Raw genomic sequence first — 20,200 nt, 5'->3', positions numbered from 1 at the left:
TTGTAAGCTGAAGTAATTTCTTTGTTGCAGTAAAACATGAAGAGCATCTGAAAATACAGGACTAAATGGAATTGTCAGAATGATTCACTGAAGTTTTTGATCAGTCTTAAATAACCTGATAGATTTGAACTACAGTATAATCAAGGTTGCTCTAGAAGAAAAAATATAAATGCATTGTGACATTGTGATCCTGAATATGATGGTAAAACCAAATTAAGTTAAAGAATAGTACATTAGCTTTTGTCAGGCATCCACTGAGAATCAGCTGGGTAAGTATATTTTATGACCTGTGGTGAAGGCAAACACAGATGCACACAGGCAAGGAAAACAAAAGTCTTGGACCAAGGGTGAAGAAAACTTTACATTTGTGCATGACAGGAAATCCACTGAAGAAAACAAATTACAACTAACCACTAGAATGCCTCACTTGCCGTAAAGAAATACAAAACAGTTTGCAGTGAGAGAAAATGTCCTCAGTTAGAACAACCGCAATATGAAGAACTATATTTGGGAAAAAGTCTCTTTGAACTTGACAGCAACCCAGCTCACAAAACAGATGATGGACTGCAGAAAGTCAACATGAGATAACCTCTTCAAGATTAAATGCCTGAAGACAAAAGCCTCTGAACATAAAGCTATGCCTGAAAAGATAGCTATTCCACGGCTTTTACAACACGCACTCTTGAAAACAGATCTACCATTTTCTAAATCAACTTGAAAGAGTAGTTGCCGTTGCACATTTATGTTTCTGCTGAAATACTAAAGTCCCACAATTATGCTGATCATAAAAGATTGGGCCAGCTGTAATAATGTGCACATTTGTTTATGTTTCTTATCTTAATTTTTCATTATTTTGACTAATTATGATAACTGGTGCCTCTTTTTAAAATGAAAAATAATTACATTAGTTTAGAAAGGATACAAATGTATATATGCTCAGTTACATAAGTCCCAAATATCTAGACAGCATTTTGTTTAATGGACGATAGGATTTTCATCTGTTCAGCACTCCTCAGGATAGTGCTCTTATTGAACTTTATAATTATTGAACAAAGAGGTAAATTCAAAGCTTACATTTTTTCAACATTTATGGATTCAAAATCCTCTAATATTTATCCAAAATCCACTGGAGGTTCTTGGATTTTAGCAGGCTACATTAGACTGTTTACATTAGCAAATATGGGCTAATGCAATTAAGGTAGGAAGAAATAAAAAAGGAAAAAGCAGCCAGATGTTTGAGAAAGGATAAAGTTGTATTAAAGGAAGTAGTGGAAGAAATGGGAGGATGAATGGAGAAAAAGGCCAAAACAGCAAGCACACTCAAGAGGAAGAGGGGGAAATAGAGGGAAAGAAAATCAAACACATTAAAAAGACAGATTTACTAAATAGAAGGGAAAGAAAACAGTACAGTAACTCCTCACTTAATGTTGTAGTTATATTCCTGAAAAATATGACTTTAAGCGAAACAACGTTAAGCAAATCCAATTTCTCCATAAGAATTAATGTAAATAGGGGAGGTTAGGTTCCAGGAAAATTTTTTTCACTAGACAAAAAATCACACACACACACACACACACACACTCGGCTGAGCCCTTAAGGGTTAACACATTGTTGTTAATGTAAGCTCACACTTTACAAGGCGGCACGAATGAAGGGAGGGGAGACAGCATGTCAGGTAGAGACAGAGAAACACACCCTGTGTGTGAGAGAGAGAGATGCACATTTCCCCTTTAAGTACATGGACCCCACTCTAAGTACATTGCTTTTTTAAGTATATCAGTAAGTTGAGACAGCAGCTGCGGCCAGCAAGCTCTCTCCATCCTGAGCCCTGTCATGTCCCCACCCTGCTCTATATGGAGAAGGGGTAAGCGAGGGGCAGGAACAGGGGGGAGGGGGACACCCTGACATTAGCCCCCTCTTCCCCCCCCCCGCCAGCAAGCAGGAGGCTCCCATGAGCAGCTCCAAGGCAGAGGGCAGGAGCAGTACATGGCAGTGGGGAGAGGGACAGTTGAACTGCCAGCAACTGATAGCCTGCTGGGTGGTTGCCTCACAGGGAACTTTTGGGAGCAGGGGGGCTGCCAGTCCACCCTGGTTCCAAGCCCCCAGCAGCTAGCTCCAATGGGCTGCTCTTTCTGCAGACAGTGGACAAAGCGGGCAGCTGCCAAACAACGTTATAAGGGAGCATTGCACAACTTTAAATGAGCATGTTTCCTAATTGATCAGCAATGTAACGATGAAACAACATTAACTGGGATGACTTTAAGTGAGGAGTTACTGTATAGGGAAAGTATACAGCAGAAGAGAGACAGACACTAAAACTGAGGAACAAACAGATACTTAAGTATGAGGAAATTAATTCAATGTAAGAAACAAGAGACATCATGAAGGCAATTAGTTTTACTGAAATACTGTACAGTAATAAAAAAAGACAAAAATACCTTTGACTCCCTCCTCAAACCCTCCCTTTCCCCATGTCTCTTTCCACAGAGAATCTTGCCAATTTCTTCCAAGAGACTTAACAAAATACATCATGACATCTCCCCTCCTCCTGCCCCCATGTCATAGATGTAGATGTTTCTTGTCTGCTCTTCTCCTCCACTTGTCCCATTCCATTTACTGATCTTCCTCATACTCGGTCTCAGCCCCTCCCTCTGACTTGCCTCTGATTCTTTCCCCTCACAATATAAACATGTTTTAGTCACTCCCATCATAACAGCTATACCCCTCTCACCTTTAAACTCATTGAACATGCAGTTACAATTGCTGGCTGGAGTTCCTCACCTCTATTTTATCTTAGACCCTCTCCAATTCGGCTTCCACACCTTGCACTCCACTGAAACTGCTATTGCTAAAATCTCTAATGACCTCTTCCTAACCAAAGCTTAGAACCAGTACTTCATTCTCATTCACCTTGATGTGACAGCTACCTTCAACACCATAATCTATGCTCCTCTTCTTGAAATCTTGTTTTCCCTTAGCTTCTGTGACTGGCCTCTCCTGGTTTCGCTTCCTACCTTTCTAATTGTTCCTTCAGATCATCCTCCTCATCCCCCCTCCAGCTTTCTGTGGAGCTCAGTTCTTGGTCCACTTCTCTTTTCCCTCTACTACTTATCACTGGGCAATCTCATCTGTAAACTCAAATTCAACTATGTCTATGCTAACAACTCCCAGATCTCACTCTCTCCCCTAAACCTGTCTCCTTCTTTCCAAACTAAAAATGTGGCCTGTCTCTCTGACATCCCCTCATGAATGTCTAGTTATCATGTCAAGCTTGCCATGACTAAAACATAGCTCTTATGTCCCCTCCCTCAACCTTCCCCAGTACCTCCTTTCTTGATCACTGTGGACAATCTCATTGTGCTGCCTAACACTGAGGTCTGTAACCTGAGTGCCATCTTTGATTCAGACCTCTTTCTAGGTCCTCACATCCAAACTATGTTTAAAATCTACAGAGTCTTTCTGCATAACATCTGTAAGATATGGACTTTCTTATTCATCCACATAACTAAAAAACTCTCATCCAGGCTCTCATCATCTCACAACTCACTTACAGCAACATCCTTTCCTGTGGCCTTGACCAGTAGAATAGTGGCCTGCTCATATCCATTCAGAATGCTGCTGCAAAGATTATCTTCCTAGCCCATCACTTTGACCATGTCATCCCCCTTTTTTCATCCCACCACTGGCTTCACATCAAACATAAGCTACTTCAAGGCTCTTTACAGTTTATTCCCACTCCACCTATCACCTCTCATTCACTAATAAAATGTCACCTCTTGCCTCCGATTGTCCCATGATGCCAGCTTCCATCACCCAATTGTTAAAATTTCAAAAGGACCTTCATGCTTTTCCTCATGCTGTCCCCTTTTGGGAGGAGCTCCTCCATAAACATTTGCAAAACTGATGCATTATCCCCCTTCAAAATCCTACTCAAAACTCTCATTTTCCATGATACCTACAAAAATCTTGATAATTGTTAGGCTATTGGAGTGTTGACACCACAGCCTATCACGCTGATTAATATTGCCTTGTTGTTTCCTTGTACTCTGCCATCTGTCTGTATCCATCTGTTGTCTCTTGTCTTATACTTAGCTTGTAAGCTCTTTGGGACAGGGATTGTTTTTTTGTTCTGTCTTTGTATAGTGCCTAGCTGTCCTGGTCCATGACTAGGATTCTTAGGAACTACCATAATACAAATAATAATAATCAGCTATACAAAATTAAATATAAAAAGGGTTTTAAATCTAGACCCTCTAACCCCTTAGCTGTCTTGTCACACCTTCTCTCTATTTTAGGAATGTTGACAGATGCAGCCAAAAAAATCAAACACAGGTTACAGCTCACTCCTTTAGTGTAGAAGCCCATCGTGCTTCTTCCTGGCCCATTAACTTCCACAGCAAAAAAGAGCTACAGCTCTATAGCAACCATTTAAAAAATAGTCCATACATGCTGTAAGACCTAACTACTATTTCTCTAAAAAAAATGGCTGTTGGGCTCTTCTCCCCACCACCCTTTCTGCTTTTTGTCTTTTCCAGAAGCCATGTGTGCAAAAGACATGCAAAATGCCTGTGTTATTTTATGAATATTATGCATACAAATGTTAGTTTGATTGTTAATCTGCTGGCTGCTATATGGTGACAAAGGATGGATTCAGCCATGAGATGAGTAGTAGAGTTGCGTCAGAAATTTTCTGAAGGAAAAGGCAGACCTTTGAAAGTAATTTTTTTTTTTTTAAGAAACCTGCCAATTTTGACTAATCTTCCAAAGGAACCTATCAGGCAGGTTTCAAAATTTACCCATCGGACACACAGTGGAAACCTGCCTGCCCAGCTCCTTAGCAGTCTGCCTGTAGGACTGCCTAGGAATTGAGACCCCAGTGTTCCTAGGCACTGTGGGTCTGGGGTCTGCCCAATGGCCAAGATCCCCAGGGTTTACAGACTACCAGGCCAGCTGATTCACAGGGCTGCCCAACTCTTAAGCTGGGGACCTAGTTGCCAGGCAGTGCTGGAAGCCCTGTCTCTAGATGGGGATCTCAAGGTTTAGACTGCTGGCTCTGTGGCAGGGAGCCTGGAAGCCCTGAGAGCAAGGCCGGCTCCAGGGTTTTTGCTGCCCGAAGCGACAGGGAAAAAAAAAGCCGTGATTGTGATCGGCGGCACTTCGGTGGCACCTCCACTGTGCTGCTTTCTTGTTCAGTGGCACTTCGGCGGCAGGCCCTTCCCTCCAAGAGGGACCGAGGGACCTGCCGCCGAAGAGCCGGACGTGCCGCCCCTTCCCCTTGGCTGCGCCAAGCACCTGCTTTCTGCGCTGGTGCCTGGAGCCGTCCCTGCCTGAGAGCTCACTTGAGCCAGGATTTTCAGGGCATCCAGACTCCTGGCTCTGGAAGTCCTGGCACAGGTTTCCAGGATCTACAGCTCACAGTCAGTCCTGCCATATGGACTGACCCAGGACCAGAGACTCCAGGGCTTCCAGATTTCTGGGTCAGCTGGCTCACTGGGCTGCCTGACTCCTACAGCTTTTGGAGCCAGCCGCCCCAGTAGTCAGGGAGCCCTGTTAAACAGGAACAAGGCACTCTTATTCCAGAATAGAAAAAATGTCTAAACATGGCGTTAATCAAGAATAATCACGAATCATTCCATGTGTAGGCAAAGTCTAATTCTGATATGTTTATTAGCAGAATCGTTAATTAAATTCTTATTGCAGACCATTTGATGACAAAGGGGTTGACAGATGCAATTGAGGACAGAATTCAGCCCACAGAACCTTTTATTACTGGCTCCTGAAGCAGCAGTAGCATTAGCACAGCTTGATTTTTAGATCAAGCTGAGTTTGCAGAGAAAGCAGTTAGAAAAAGTTTACTTGCAAACTAAGCAAAGTTGATCTGGAAGTCATTAAGAGATAATAATTATAGACACCCCCCACGATGCCATATTTACAGTCACTTTTCAGAGTAGAGCTGTAGTTTTACAACAAGTCGTTCTGTAAAGAAGGGTCTTGCAAGCTCTCTTTTATTTGATTACCCATTTATTCCTGAGGATTTAGCACTTTCTCTTCAACAGGACTCATTTTCTAACAAGGATAATAGAAGTGGAGTGAAGTGGAAAAATGAGGAAGAAGAAAAGCAATAGAAACACACAGTAGTAAGTATCAACTTTTTAAATGTATTATATGGATTCTTGGATGCAAAATTTGTTATGATAAAACAAAGACATAAACCACTATAAACATTTGCTGCATTTAATGCAGATAATGTGTGGAGATTATCACAGTAACTATTTGATTTTGTTGCATTATCCCACATCTTGAATTTATAGCATCAGGGGTTGGAGGGAGAAAGGGAGGAAGCAGATGTGTCAAAATATACAAAGTAAATATCCTTAAATCAAACTCTAATAATTTCTCAAGAAGCATTTTCTTACTTCGCCTATCTGTAAACATAGACTATTATCAATGCAAAGTATTTTTCATCAGTTTGTGCATTTATGGTGAAATTGACATGTAGTAACGTGCAGATACAAATCTAACCCTTCCAAGTCTATTTATCAGACATGCATATAAGAGTTTTTGCTTTGCCATGTCATTACATTTACTGAAACAATCTTATATGTACTTAACATTCTTAGCAAAATAGTGAAGAGTACAGTATCTAGTATCCAGTTTTAAAAGAATTCTGAATCTTGTCATGTTAATTTTGAATTACCTGAAATGTATTAAGGCTTAATGCTGCCATTAACAGTATTATAGGATTATTACAATTATTTCAAACTTTTTCCACCTCTGTTGTATGTCTCCCTCGTAGGTCTGGATAATAAAAACCTTACACAAGCAAAATTCCCAATGAAGTCAACTAGTGCTTTGCTTGGATAAGGATCCTTAAAACACCTTCAGCATAATAGATGAAATCCTAGCCCTACTGAAGTCTGTGGGAGTTTTGCCATTGACTTCAATGAGGCCAGAATTTCACCCCTGTCACCTAGACCTGCTCTGTGAAGAGTTAATGAAATACGGTGTTGAACTGGCATGTGTAAATGGTGACAAAACTAAGATGTTTTTGCAAGAGTTTGTGTGTCTTTTGAGAATCTAGGTGTTAAGTTTACATACATAAGTTGACTACATGTAAACCATTTTGGTCCAGACATCAACACACAAGTACAATTTTATTTCAAAGTCACAACTTGGTTTAGTTTAATTAGTTTAATTACTGTAATTCTTTTCTGCAGATATACAATCTTTACCTTCTTCGTGCTTAATGGCATGTCTGTTACTTCCAAAGTACTTTCAATCATTTTTAAAAGAAAGAAAACCCTTTGAACTTAAGAGGCAAGTCCATTAAATTGGATACGCAAAGTTTTCACATAAAAGCTAATTAGAAACCACACCATAAGGTTTTCTTTAACATTTTGACGCCTTTCAAAGAATCCCTACCCTCACCCCTCATTGTGAATCTAACCAGACATCCCTTTTGGAGGAGTTTCTTTTTGCATATTAATGAATACTTCACCCTAGGTGTTCCTTGTCTGTCCTGGCTAAATACAGATTTGAAAATTAAAATTAATACAAGGTACATATGTATTGACCAGACCACTGTAGCAGATACAATTCATATTGAACAGCCAGATGCCAAGTGTCATAAAGACCATTAAAGCATATATTTAATGCAGTTAAAATAATCACAGTGCTCTTGCAGGAAGTTTTTTCCATCACAAGAAAGCAATAGACTATATGGTTAAATGGTGGAGAGGAGAATAGTGAACAACTGAGTGACATAAGTAAGAGAAGTCAAAAAGTGGCATTTTACTAGAGAGTTAAAATGGAATGTTGAGAATTCATCGAGGAATAATATCCTAAAACAGCTTATACTGGCAAAAGCCCCTCACATCATTTAAAAGAAAAATACTGTACAACTTCCTAGTTGTACAGCTTCATTGTGTCAACTGCACAATGTGGTAAAATAATCAACCACAAAGGGCATAGCTAGGCACAATGACCTACTACCCTATGATAAGCAAACAGGAAAGAGCAATATAGTGAATTATTTAAGATGATCTACAGGAAAAAAGAAAATTAAATTTTGCCACGGTATCTTCAATATCAGTGCATCACAAACCTATTAGATCACTAAACAAGATGCATAACTCTCGAAAAACAGAAGTAGATAGAAGAAGTAGACTCTCAGTTTAGAAAATATTAGAAAAGCAGGTTGTCGTAATTTTCACTGGAATAGTTATAGAAGTCATAGAGGAAATACCTGAGAAGGTACAGGCAATATGAGTAAGAGTAAAGTATTAGCCCTCAAATAAGAATCTAAAAAGAAAATAATAAATATCAGCCCATTTCCTGAACAAAATTTTTAAAAAAATTCTGAAGCAGCTTTGGAGCCCTTTAACTTCCCTTTTTGTATAAATACATCTGCTTCCTGTGTGTTTTGAAAACAAATAACTTACTTCCAAGGCCAACCCTGCAAACTCAACCAAGGACTTGAAAGTCAAGATGTATTTTTCTAGTTCTTATGTGATGACCAGTAATAAAGATTTTATATGCTTGTCTCAGTCTACCCTGTATAACCACCGATGTCTTCAGTTAAGGCTCTGAGTTACACCTTTTCCACCCTATTGCCTTCCACGCATGTAACTACATCATTTGAAAACTATGGAATCATGCAGGGTCCTGCTAATGGAATTCAGAGAAAACCTTTGCCGATTATGCATTGGCCAATTTGTTCTCCCAGAGCTGTTTGCATTCCAAAAGCTTGGCATTAGTCAAATATTTTTTGGTCATTAAAATAAATAGATCAGACTCTGAATACAAAAAGAAAACAGATGTGTTAAGTAGGAAGGTTCAATTTCTAACTAGTTACATTTCAGAATGAGGTACACATCAAAAAGAAAGAAGCAACAGACTTGATACTCCACAGAAGACAGAGTTCACCATGACCACCTGCTTGGTAGCTTAGATGCCAATGGAAATAAAAACTAGTGGCACAAGAGAGGGGTTAGGAGGAAAGGTAAATTCAGTACTGAAGAGGTTAAGTGCAAGTTGGTGGCTACATATCCAAAAGGAGATATCAGAAATGTGGCTAGAAATTCAAGAATGAACAGAGGAGGAGAGGTCAGAAATCACCCATTTTTGAGACTCTCTGTCATTAACGTGGTACTGCAGGCATGGAAGAGGTTTTTGAAAGATATTAAAGAGAAAGCATGAAGAACACATGTGCTTATTTCTTTGAACGTATAAAACCCTGTAGGTGCTAATCTGAAATTCTAGGTGCCTATACCATAAAATTAAATCTCCCCAGAATTCTATAAATGCAAGCAGATAGTTCAGGAATATAACCACTGCAGCCCCTAGCCGACTCCCCTTCTCAATAGCTTGAGAAAATAGATGGCCATTGCAGCATGCCCATAATGATAAACCTAGGCTCTGGCTAAACAAGGGTAGGAGTTTAGAGTTCAAAAGTCTAGGATCTCTTACAGAAAAATCCCTACCATCTCCCTCTCAGTTATAATAAAGGCCCACCCAGTGCAAGTGTCTCTGCTAATCTCAATTGTGGCAATACATGCGATCTCAAGGATAATCATATGCCATGTCATCTGTGGATGCAAGATCTTCAAAAGATACACTGAACATGTTGATAGCAAGTAGAAATAAATAGAAATAAATAAATACAAAGCCCTGGAAGCCAAAAGAATAAATGGATTTAAATCCCAAGCCCTACGTCTGCTGTACTACACTAGAGAAGCCTTGACTTCTCTTTGTGAGAAACAAAAAGGAATCTGGACAGTTCCCAATTACAGCATTAGCAGCCATCAAAGTCCCTCTTACAACACGTCTCATTCTGCATTGGTAAGGATTCATGTACAATAACAAATTTGGGGACCAGATGCGTTTTCTTCTCCCTAGATGTCTCCTGGCACAAATCAATCTTCATTCTTCCTGCCAATTCAATATTCCCAGACTATTGCACAAGAACCACTTCCAGCTTTCTGGATTACATATTCTCAGGTTCTCACACTGATTCTCAGATTCCTAATACTAGTTTTGTTGATATCATCCATTTTATTTTGCACTGTGTTTTTTTCTTGAGCAATGAATTAAACATATCCATAGTATCTAGTGCAAGATGGTTGGAGATCAACTGTTTTGCCCATTGTCCCTTTTAATGACTGGGGGAAAAGTCATCAAATATACAGCAGAGGCAAAATTCTGCAATAAATCTCGTCTTTCTTTCAAACAAGCCCTCCTACAGATGGAGACAGTTCTTACAGCAGTTGCAGCTCAAAAGCATCTCACATTTGAGTTAAATCCTAAGTGACACCTAAGATTCATTCTAGGCCATTTTCAGTACCTGGCAACTTAACTCCTTAGTCCCAACTACCCTGCTGGGGGGGCGGGGGGCACAAAAAAAAGGCAGAAAAAGCTGATAAAAAGGACCAGGAGAGTAGAGCAACACAGGTCCATATCTGTTTTCCAGGGCTAACATACACATCTCCCCTGCTGCACCCTTCCTTTACTCAGTATGCTAATTTTGCATCTAATTGATTAAAAAAATAAACCTTGTAACCTTCATAATTTTGTCTAGGAAAGTTAAAGAATAAATTGCAGATACATGCATACATCAATTTCATAAACAGAGACGTCATCTTATGGGAGGCAAACGCCTCCCTATGGCATTTGCATAGTATTCAATTCACGATGAATTGCATTTCTATATCAGTTGAATAGTAGAACTCACAATGTCCTTGCTGAAGGGAACTGTCAAATCATAATCTGTTCTTCCCGCTACATTGGCTGCATTGTTTCCACAGTTGCTGCTGCCGTCACTCCTATAGAGAGAAGGTTCTATTCCCTATGATGGCGCTTTTAAAAATTTTTATTGACAGATCATGTGTGTCTTAAAGGCTAGTTTCATTCTCCAAAGAAGTAATATACAGATAAAAGTCACAGAACTAAAAGCTCACAGTGAGCTTTGAAAAGGAATTCTGCTACAAAGAAGACAAACAAAAAAACCTTCCACAAAGTCCTGTTAGACACTCAAATGAAAGGATCACGGTAGAACCAATAAAGAGGTGTCCAGAGTCCCACAACATTTTGTCAACTACCTGACGGTAGTTGCATGCATTCAAATATTTCTTTTCAGCCTCATGCTATCCATCTTTTCCAAGCCACTGCCCAAATGAGAGAATAAATATTGGATCAGCCCCCTGAGGACAAGAGCATCAGATTGTTGTTTGTCTGCTCAGTTTACGAGCATGGTAGCAGATTTTAGGGCAGCTGAGCTACTGAGATTCAACTATAAATACAAGATTTGCCAGTTCTGAATGCAAGTCAAGGAAACTGATCCTACGTAGTGACATGGAATACCTCCTGAGTGTTATTGCCTTTTCTAGAACTCCTAGAACTTCTATTAGAAGTAGATATTTTGTTTGCACTTCTTTGTAGCCCTCCACCCAAGTTTAACATAGGAGTATGCACTGTGCTTAAAGGGATTTTCTTCTAGAGCAGATTTTTTTTTACGTGAAAAATTATTTCAGTTTCAGCAGTAGTTCCTTTCTCCCTCCTCCCCCTTCTTCCCCATAATTAAAGCATTCTGTTGCTTTTACAGCCATATAATGCTATGAGAGTTGTCTGGCAGACTTTTTTTTTTTTTTTTAGAAGCATGCTTTATGGGTTTTCAGTCATGGCAGCAGTCTGTGCCTTCAAAAGAATCATCACTGGTGAGATGCTGTCCAATGTGTTGAACAAACTGTTAAGAGTGGTGTCTGTTTAGGAAAAGTAGGTGTGGACATAGAAAAAAAAATCTCTGCATCATATGATGCCCTCAAAAACCACTGAAAACATATGCAATATAATTTACAGATGACATGGGTAAGAGTAAAATGCACTCATTACTTCTGCAAACATGTACCTAGCCTACAGCTGTTTGCCTTGATTGAAATATTTTCATCCCACAAGTAATATCATTAATGATAATTTGAAGCATTACGTAAAGTCTGTGGTTAGCATTCAGTGCTTTGGATCAATTGCTTCTGGTGAGTGAATGATGGGGATAGGGTTTCCTCTTCTTTCATTGTTATAATTTCACATCACTAGAAGTGTCAGTCCACATGAAAGCAAAGCAATGATATGGAAATGTGCTGAAACAGCTGTGTTATCCCCTTAGGATGTGTCACTAAAGAGAATGTTAATGAATCTGGTTGTCTCTTTCTATGCATTTTTTATATTTTATGTCAACATGGACAGGAAGACCAAGTCTAATGTGTATTGAGACAGAATAGTATAATTCCTTGGTAGCTGAATTTTTAATGGGTCCTTGTGACCCAAAGACTTTCCTCATGGATGACGCTCTGAAATGGAGCTCAGTCAGAGACAAGACGAATAGGCCACCCAGAAAGAATGACTGTCTCTGTTGGCCTCCAGAATATTTTTCCAGTTTTTGTAGCGCTAGGTAATAATTGGATCAGTGTTCTGCTTTCACATCTGCTGCTGGTTGAGATCTCTGACTCTAGTTTTTCCAACTGCAATCTGACATCCATTCTGAATGTTATTAATTCCCAGGAGTTAGCGTCAGACTGATAGAGAAAATGATCTGGTTGTCTCTTATCTTCCAGTGTTTAATATCAGTTCTGGATAGAAACAGCTGGAAACAATATCACATTTGCTACAATAAATTTTCAGAGGAATTTGATGAAAATATTTCACATCTACAAAAAGCCAACTTAGAAAAATGGTCATATAAAGCTGTTTAGCTATCTAGAGAAAGAGACATGAGCAAAGCGTTACTGTGTAATTAGGTTAAAAAGGGCATAGTTAGGTATACATTGGCATCTCTTCTAAATCATAGGGAAACCTAGGTAGAGATGAACCCAGCTTTGTTCCCAAACATTGAGAAATTTTGAGAAAAATTGGATCATCCAAATTTTATACTCTGTGAATTAATTTTTGAGTGGAATCCTTGTGGAGTTAGAGGAGGGGTGTGCACATAGAGATGATGCACAGTGTAGTATGTCCCATACTCCTTCCCTTCAGCCCATCTTCTCAGCTACAGATTTGTATCCTGATGGAAGAGTGTCTACAGGATCCAAAGGGGTTGATGCCATAGAAGCAGCACATTCCTAATACTGCAGCCTCCTGCCAGAGGTCTGCCAGTTTTCCTTCCCTTTTCATAATGAGGGCCAGAATGAAGACTTGATACGACATTTTAAATAAAAATACAGAACCGGGACTAGAACCTAAAATTCTGACTTCCAGTCAACTGTTCCACTCACTTCATGTTATCCTGTACATACAGCACTACAATTAGAACTATAATGTCTGCATAGTATACAGATTTCAAATGCTTTACAACTATTAAATATCACCAACTCCATAAAAGTAAAGAATATGATAGGGAATACATGACAAACTGTTTAAATGTATGCATGTATGTATGAACAGAGCAGCAGGAGTTTACTCATCGTTTAAATGTATGCATGTATGTATGAACAGAGCAGCAAGAGTTTCAGAGTGCATAGTAATGCTCCGTAATGGTTTGAAACAGAAAGTAAAGACTATTCAAATAAAAGCATATGGCAAATGTAGGCCCTACTGTAACTACCTGAGTAGGAATTTGACCAGAACCATTAGAGTTAACATCCCTCATCTGAGAAATTTCATACAATTTTTTAATAACCAAAAATTGTAAAGATCTGTTTGTCTCCTCGAAAGCAGCAGTGTCATCCAAAGAAAGAAAATTCAGTGTTAAAGGTGAAAACACATCCTTAATCTATTCCAGGGGATAAAATATTTCATGCAAATCCTGTCACTGGGTCAGGGGCAGCTCTAGGCATTTTGCCACCCCAAGCACGCGGCAGCTTGCCTGCGGAGAGTCCGCTGGTCCCGCGGCTTCGGCAGACCTCCTGCAGGAGCCAAGTTGCAGGACCAGCGGACCCTCCGCAGGCAAGCCACCGAAGGCAGCCTGCCTGCCGCCCTCGCGGCAACCGGCAGAGCACCCTCAGGGCTTGCCGCCCCAGGCATGCACTGGGCGTGCTGGGGCCTGGAGCTGCCCCTGCACTGGGTAGTCTTTGGCAGGAGCGGTGCCAGGGTTTCTGGTGCCCTAGGCAGAATTCGGGGGGCGGCATTTTGTGCACTCCCAAAGGTCGCGCGGGAGCTTCTGGTTCCACTCCCATCACGCCGCCGAAGAAGGACCCTTCGCCGAAATGCCGCAGGCAACAGCTGTAGTTATTGAGCTGCTCAATTGCCTGCCATTGTTTTCCGCGGCATGTCGGCAGAAGGTCCTTCTTCGGCGGCACGATGGGAGCGGAACTGGAAGCTCCCATGCGCCCCGTGGGAAGCGCACAAAATGCCGCCCCCCGAATCCTGGCGCTCTAGGCAACCGCCTAGGGTTGCCTAATGGAAGCGCCGGCCCTGGTCTTTGGGCTTGATCCTGCAAGCCTCCTTCATGTGCAACTTCCATTTCAGTGAGAGTTGAGGACACGGAAGTTCAAACTCTCAATTTGCTATAAAATGTAGGATATAGATTAAGTGCATTGTTTTAAACTTTATTTAGCAGTTTCTTGTTTTCCTGGTTTTAAGTCAGGGATTTAGTATACAGAAAGTTATCTTGTGTTAAACTTACAACATGTCAAGAAATACTTACAAGTTACAATATGTAACCAAAAGTCATATAAAAGAAACACTGAAAGTGTGGTTTTATTTGAAATTGTGAATTTTAAAAATTAAGTATAACAAAAATTTCACAATTTTTCCATTCTGGCAATATTTTTCTTTTTACAAGAAGAAACAAAATGAGTACAATCATGTGGAGATAGCAAGTTATGCAAATAGGAATTCCAGTTAGGGGGCATATGTTTTCAGATAGATCACATGGCGGATGGACAAAAATATTATATATCTTTCCTATAAAGACCTATAGAACAAGATTTACATATCAGAAGATACAATATTGCTTTGTGACTTCAGTTAGGATGTTAATTCCAGAATATTTAGAAGATCTACAGCAGTAGATTTTGAGGAAAGTTAACTTTTGGATGGCTAATCAAGTCTGCTAACTTTTTCAGTGACAAAAAGGCACAAGAATTGAAAGGTAACGTCTGCATAGTGTAGGTATGGTTACATAAAGAAGAGTAGAGTATGTGTTCTGGAGTAACTCTGGATCAGAATTTGGAATTACAAATATTCTAGCTTATATCTATAATGTAATGATTCTATTACTGATATTCTTTATGTTAGCTGGCTAAAGATTTTAACAAACCCAAGACAAATTTGTTAGTGACACGGAGCCCTAAATTAGTCTATTAGCTGATTTTGATGATAGCTCTAAATAAACCTGTTATTTGATATTCCCCCTCTTTTTCCTAATGTGAAGTTGCTTAATTTGAGTCTTGTAGTCGTTCAATATTTAACTGACAATAGCAACTGTATTGGTAGAAAACAGCTGACTCATTTTCAAATCCTGTGGCTCAGATTTTTATGGGTGAGGGTTGAAAAATGCATGTATACAATTTATGCATTCAGATGCACATGCAAATAACTAGTTAGGGAAATTCTGCTCGAGGTTACTGTAGTTTAAATCTAAAGTTACTCTAGATTTAAATAGCTGTTTCTCAGAGCAGAAATTTATCTTTAAACATCTAACTTGCTTCCATTTCAGTTCAACAAAACCCAAGTCTCCATGATATTACAAAGCCTAACTATTCTCCCAGGTTTGTGGGGATTCTAGAAAGGGAAGGGAGCTAAGGTTGTGGTTTCTGTTAATTTTGAATAGACAGCCAACAGATAATGAGGAGTTCATGGTTGAAATAGTAAGACATTTTTATTGCTCATGTGCTTGTAAGTTTTCTAAAGAGTAAGCAAAAAATGGACTCTAAATATTATACTCCAGCCAAGTTTTTCTACTCTCCAAAACAATAAAACTGAAGCTTAGAGGAATTCAACTATAATTTTAAGGAGCAGATGATAGAGTGTAGACTGAGTGAGATGAAGCAGAATACATAAAGCATGCTCTGCATCTTGCTCTGCATCCTTTTCTAGGAACCTACAAGGCACGAAGTGCTCCTTGGAATTCCTGAGCACCCTCAATTCCCATTGATTTTAGTGGGAAATGAGTAAACTATATACTTTGCAGGAGAGCTCAAAATTTTGTGTGATCAAGCACCCTCGTTTGCTGCTGTTTTGAAGATCTGGTTATATTACCTTGAGACTCATTACACTTGACATACCACACTATCCATTTTTAGTGGTACCAGTATTGTCTTAAATCAGCAGGCAGTTGAGCACAGCTGTGGAACTTGCTTCTTTTTGAAATCCATTTTACATAACCTCTCTCCTCAAAGTGTTTATAAGAATTAACTCATTTGGTCTCTTGTTCATTACCTTTCCCTCACATCCATTCTTTTATTGGAATACCTTTGCTTTTATCTGCTTGAATGTTCAGATTTACAAAATTACTATATCTTAATTTGTTTGTTTTTATTATCCTGTATCACAATCTGAGTACACAGGAGAGAGGGAGATGTTTCTTTATAAAGATAATAATGATAGAGCATTATTTTGTTACAAAGGTGGACTTTGCAGTTGAAACTGAGATGGAAAACAACAAGCATCCTCATTACTTTCTTATGGCGTAGTTCTCAAATTTTTAAGCCAGTGCGTAAATTTAACGTGTGAGTACTCCAGCTGAAGTCACAACAACTGTGTAAAGATAAATACATGCTGATGTAAGTTTCTAGCTTGGAGTCCAATCCTGCAAACACATTAGCTATTTTTTAATTAAAGCATATTACTTGTGCTTTTGGGCATTTCCAACGTGAATAAAAACATGCCATTTGAAAATTCAGGTGAGGAAATTAACTGGCAAAGCTCTTGCCATCTTGGAAATACTAGTATATCCAACACAGCTTATCATCTATCTGTGGCTGTGATGAATAAAAATCTCACTAGCTCTGTAGCAGCAGGAATAGCCCACCATAGAGAGAACAGGATTTCTTCCTCCTACTCTCCAGTCTGACCATGTTATAAATTATAAAATATTAGCACTAACAAATGCCTTTACCAGATGTTTAACACAATGGGAGCAGTATGCAGAAAGAAACTTGGACTAAAAAATAAGAATAAAGTTCCTTTAAGATTTTATGTTGATGGACCCCTTGAGAGTGTATTATAAAAGAGAGGCCCTGCTTTTCTCGTTAAATTAATTGCATATAGTATTAATTACTCTCCTAGATTTCTCACAAATTTTTAGTTTATTACTCTTCTCAACAACAAAATGCTATCAGTGGAAAAACCAAGACTGAAAACAATTATAGTATATCCTACAGGTTCTCATATTGGATGGATGTCCTTTAAGTGTAAAAATTTATTCTCTATAGTTTATTCAATCCTTTACTTTTTATAAAATTTATTTTACAAATGAAAATGCATAGTGCTGAATGTGAGACTGACAACTTTAATAAAATGATAAAGTTATTTTACCTGGTATATTAATAGATATTCAAAAGTTAATCTTTTTGAAGTTTAAAGTTAATTTATTTCTTGTGAAAAATGTCCCTTTGACAAAAGTACTTCATTCAAAGAGGTGGCACGTGGCAGTGGCAACTCCACAAGAGAGGAGATGGTATAGTCTTTGTGCCCATTCTGTTCTAGGCCTTTCTGCTAAGATCACCAAAAGGCTGGTAACTGTCACTTTAGTTTTGTAGCCAGGACATCTGTCTACCAGAAAATGGACTAAGGCCAGCAATTCCTTACAGCCAGACCATTAAAAACCATCATATGGTAACTACTTTTGATCACTGCTGCCTTAGGTTGAACTTAAACTGGTGACATAGGGGTAAGAGCTCCACATATGATTAACAATCCCATAAACACTGTAGTTCTTAGGCTTGATTCAGTCCTGTGATATGCTGATGTTTGCTGTTGTATCCCAGGAAGCACGGAACTCAGAGGTGTAAAGTCTGCTTGGAATGGATTTTAGTGGCACAATACACCTCGACTATATTTATAGGCAATGGCTCTGCTTCACTGCCTTCAAGAAAAAGCTGTATAGTACTTGTGTTATAAGATTTTTAGTGTCATTCCTGACAATCTCTTTCCTGCACATCTAGCACGGTTTTCTTTACTAACTCCAACTCATGTGTCCCTATTTCTGTAGAACAGCCCATGGGTTCCAAAAGAGAGATTTTCTTAGTGTTGGAGGAAGCTAAATAATGCATTGTAGTTTGTGGTATGTGAAGGAGGAAGAGATTTCTTAGGATGACCATAAAAAATGTCAAAAAAAAAAAGTAAAAAATGAATCATTTCAACATTTCATTTCAAAATGAACTGTTTTTTGAAGTCAACCTGAACTACATTGTTTTGGCTTTCATTTCATTTCAAAGGCAAAGTGAAAAAAATTAGCTTGGCCACATACACCCTAATTATTTGCTCAGCTCTACTTGAAAAGTGTAAGGAAATTTTGCTAGCATTTGCAGGAATATGTAATTCTTCCTCCCTCCGCCCCCCACTACAATGTTTTCAGTTGCTCCTCCAAAAAGTCTGCAGATCTTGCACTACCTGACATGCAATCCTGTCAAAAATCACAGTGGACCTCAATACAGTTACAATTCCATAGTGTCCCACTGTTAGCGTGGGAGAGTTTGTTTCCTCTTATCTACAAAGATAGCCTCTTCTCAGGCAACTCCTTTAGCTTTTGGATACACAGGGTACGTCTACACTACAGGGTAATTTTGAATTAACATAAACCAGTTTTATAAAACAGATATTATAAAATCAATTGCACACAGCCACACTAGGCACATTAATTCGGCGGTATGCATCCATGGTCCGAGGCTAGCATCGATTTCCAGAGCGTTGCACTGTGGGTAGCTATTCCGTAGCTATCCCATAGTTCCCGCAGTCTCCCCTGCCCCTTGGAATTCTGGGTTGAGATCCCAGTGCCTGATGGGGCAAAAATCATTGTCGCGGGTGGTTCTGGGATGCCTCACCCCTCCCTTCCTGAAAGCAGCAGACAACCATTTCGCGCCTTTTTTCCTGGGTGAACTGAAAGCAAACGCCATAGCACAGCAAGCATGGACCCTGCTCAGATCAATAGCACAATCGTGGACGTTGTAAACACCTCACGCATTCTCGTGCAGTCTATGGTGAACCAGGAACTGCAAAGGCAGGCAAGGAGGAGGCAGCTACAGCAGCGCGGCGACGAGAGCGATGAGGACATGGACACTGATTTCTCCCTAACCGTGGGCCCCCACGCTTTGGTGCTCCTGCTGGTAATGGGGGAGGTTCTACCCATTGAACGCCGATTTTGGGCCCGGGAAACAAGCACAGACTGGTGGGACCGCATAGTTTTGCAGGTGTGGGATGATTTGCAGTGGCTGCAAAACTTTCGCATGCGTAAGGGCACTTTCATGGAACTTTGTGACTTGTTTTCCCCTGCCCTGAAACGCCATAATACCAAGATGAGAGCAGCCCTCACAGTGGAGAAGCAAGTGGCAATAGCCCTCTGGAAGCTTGCAACGCCAGGCAGCTACTGGTCAGTCGGGAATCAATTTGGAGTGGGAAAATCTACTGTGGGGGCTGCTGTGTTGCAAGTAGCCAAAGCAATCATTAAGCTGCTGCTACGAAAGGTTGTGACTCTGGGAAACGTGCAGGTCATAGTGAATGGCTTTGCTGCAATAGGATTCCCTAACTGTGGGGGGGCGATAGATGGAACCCATATTCCTATCTTGCCACCGGAGCACCAGGGCACCCAGTACATAAACCGCAAGGGGTACTTTTCAATGGTGCTGCAAGCACTGGTGGATCACAGGGGACGTTTCACCAACATCCACGTGGGATGGCCAGGAAGGGTTCATGATGCTCGCGTCTTCAGAAGCACTGTTCTGTTTAAACGGCTGCAGCAAGGGACTTACTTCCCAGACCAGAAAATAACAGTTGGGGATGTTGAAATGCCTGTCGTTATCCTGGGTGACCCAGCCTACCCCTTGATGCCATGGCTCATGAAGCCATACACAGGCAGCCTGGACAGTGGCCAGGAGCTGTTCAATTACAGGCTGAGCAAGTGCAGGATGGTGGTAGAATGTGTATTTGGCCGTTTAAAGGCTCGCTGGCGAACATTACTCACTCGCTCAGACCTCAGCCAAACCAATGTCCCCTTTGTTATTGCTGCTTGCTGTGTGCTCCACAATTTCTGTGAAAGTAAGGGGGAGACCTT

General features: G+C 40.1%; 2 protein-coding genes across 3 annotated transcripts in view; one reads left to right on the top strand and one right to left on the bottom strand.

The window, feature by feature from the left end:
* The window catches only part of FAM227B (family with sequence similarity 227 member B), a 213,552-nt gene that overhangs the window by 66,487 nt on the left and 126,865 nt on the right, over positions 1-20,200 (bottom strand). The gene's annotated exons all lie outside the window — the stretch shown is intronic.
* FGF7 (fibroblast growth factor 7) overlaps positions 5,932-20,200 on the top strand; it is a 99,857-nt gene continuing 85,588 nt past the window's right edge. Inside the window, exon 1 of the mRNA XM_030577366.1 lies at positions 5,932-6,137. The gene's annotated coding sequence lies outside the window, so the exon portion shown is untranslated. The remainder of the gene's footprint in view (positions 6,138-20,200) is intronic.

Source organism: Gopherus evgoodei, chromosome 10 (genome assembly GCF_007399415.2).
Source record: "Gopherus evgoodei ecotype Sinaloan lineage chromosome 10, rGopEvg1_v1.p, whole genome shotgun sequence".
Taxonomy (NCBI): domain Eukaryota; kingdom Metazoa; phylum Chordata; order Testudines; family Testudinidae; genus Gopherus; species Gopherus evgoodei.
Note: the sequence above shows the minus strand (reverse complement) of the source record. Positions and strands in the feature narration are given on the sequence as shown.